This window comes from Myotis davidii, unplaced genomic scaffold (assembly GCF_000327345.1).
Source record: "Myotis davidii unplaced genomic scaffold, ASM32734v1 scaffold937, whole genome shotgun sequence".
NCBI lineage: Eukaryota > Metazoa > Chordata > Mammalia > Chiroptera > Vespertilionidae > Myotis > Myotis davidii.
Window position 1 is genome coordinate 433981 of NW_006288252.1, and position 2513 is coordinate 436493.

Consider the following 2513-nt stretch of genomic DNA (forward strand, 5'->3'; position numbering starts at 1 on the left):
GGGGAGCCCACCCGCACTCCTCAGGTGTGGGCCGTGCTGACATGACCTCCCACAGGGACAGTGGGAGGGGCAAAGAGGAACCGGCCGAGGAGAACACGGAGCTGCACGGCCCAGCCCGCGAGGGCAGCGTCCCGGGGACAGGCCGCACGGACGGCACGTGCCCTGGGGATGGTCCCACGAGGATGGCTCTGCCCCCCATGCTCTTCCTCCCAAAACCCAGAACCCCGATGTCACCACGAGAAAAACGTCAGGCAGACCGAAATTGAGGGACATCCTGCAACATGCCTCACCAGGGTCCCTCAGAAACGCCAAGGTCATGAAGAGCAAGGAGCGTCTGAGATGCGGTCACAGCCCAGAGGGCCTGAGGGGACGGGAGGACTAACCGTCATGTGGGATCCGGGCTGGGTCCGGTCAGAGAGGGACATGAGTGGGAAAGCTGGTGGAACGGGCGCTCAGACATGTGTCCAAGTCAGTGCCCTCGTTGCAACGTTGTATCCAATTGTGTCTGCTGAGGGAGGCCTGAGTAGCAGGAGCCTGTGGGCGGGGCTGTGCGAACTCTGCAACCTTCTGTGGATCTAAAATGATTCCAAATAAACGTTTATTTAACATGAAAACCTCTTCTAACCCCGCCACTTAACACCGACCATTATTAACACCCCTGTGTTTCCTTCTATTCATTTCTTTTAGATTGAGGTGTAATTGACATATAACATTATATTAGTTTCAGGCGGACAACATGATTCTGTGTGTAAATGATCACCGCAATAGGCTAGTTAACATCGATGACCTCACATGTTACAGCTTTTTTTTTCTTGTAATGAGAGCTTTTAGGAACCTACAGACGGTCCTCGGGTTACATCGGACTCAAAGTACGTCGTTTTGTGGTTCCGTCACCATCTCCCATTTATTTCTAAAAAAAAAGTTCCGTCATTTTGACGTGTGTACATATGTGCTTTGTTTTTTATTATTTATTTACCACACGTAAAGGGCAGGGATTGTTATCTTCCTTTACACTGTTGTTCACTGTTTCCCTTCATTACTGCTGTGCGTGTGCTCCATGTGAGTGACGTAGGCGCTTCTGTGGGGGGTTCCGACTTACGGCGGAAATCGCGTTACGTCGTAGGAACGGACCTCCCACGTCACCCGAGGACCTACTGTACTTGCTTAGCAACTTTCAAACACGCAGTGCGTTTCTTCACTGGTCACCAAGCTGTCACTGGTCACTGGACACCCTCAGGACTTTATTTTATAGCCACGTGTCTGCCTGGCTGCAGCCTCGGTGCCGCCAGGCCGCCTCTGGTCGGAGCTGGGTTTTGAGTCCACGTATAAGTGAGATCATAGGGGATGTGTGTTTCTCTGTCTGACTCACTTCACGCAGCATAATGCCCGCAAGTGCATCCGCGCTGTCGCAAATGGCCGATTCCCTCCTCTTTTATGGCTGCGTCATAACCCTTCGTCCCTCTGTTATGCATTTTCCACTGAGAACATGAGACTCGCTCTGTGCCCTCATCACCGACACACTGATGCTCCCTGCCCTGGGGCGTGGTCAGTGTGGCACGCCCGGGAGTCACACTTGCCTGGCGTTTGACCCGTGTGTCTGGGTGAGCACACAGGTGCCCGTCACTAAACATCTCTGCCAACACGCGCCTCTGATCGCTGGCCCCCTCCCCCTCCCCCACATTTGCCCTCCGCACAGACGACAGCTCGGGGCACGTCGCCCAGGACTCCCAGGTGTGCGTGGGTCCCTCGGGCCCTCGGTTTGCCGGGGACAGAGGGTCTGGGCACGAGGGGACTGGTGAACGTACTGGGAGCTCACTCGGTTCCCTGGAGATGAAGGACCCATCGGATCACCGTTGGTTCACGCGGAGGCCGCTCGGTGACTCTCCGTGTGTGTAACTGTCTCGGCGGGAAGTGCCCCCTAGAGCAGCGGCCGCCAGCCGGTGTCCGTGGCCACTGGTCCGTGAGGTCCGAAAGGTTGGGGGATGGTAGGGTGGAAGGCCCTGCCCGTGGGGCGCCCCGCAGAAGGTGTCTCCCAGCCCCACGCCTGCCCTCAGACAGCTGTGCCCACCCCTCCCTGCCGCGCCCCCTGAAGCCCTGGGCTCGGGAGTCACGCTCACATCCGGACCTCGGCTCCCTCAGGCCTGGCCTGTGGCCTCCCGTCTCTGTGCCTCGGTTTCCCCACCTGCCCAGCGCTGCGCCCCGGTGCCATTGGAGTCGCCTCGTGGAGTTCTGAGGAGGACGGCCTGGCCGGGGCCTGTTACACTCTCCCTGCAGGGGCACCCCACTCTGCAGACCGGAAGCTGAGGCACAGAATGGGGCGTGGCTGTGTGGCCAAGACAGTGGAGCCCTGGCGTCCGAGCGTGGCCCCCACCTGCTGGCCCCTCAGCGCTCACCCCTCAGCGCTCACCCCTCAGTGCTCACCCCTCAGTGCTGGCCCCTCAGTGGTGGCCCCTCAGCACTCACCCCTCAGCGCTCACCCCTCAGTGCTCGCCCCTCAGCGCTCGCCCCTCAGC

General features: G+C 58.8%; 1 protein-coding gene across 1 annotated transcript in view; it reads left to right on the top strand.

The window, feature by feature from the left end:
* SORCS2 (sortilin related VPS10 domain containing receptor 2) overlaps positions 1–2513 on the top strand; it is a 145861-nt gene that overhangs the window by 97969 nt on the left and 45379 nt on the right. The gene's annotated exons all lie outside the window — the stretch shown is intronic.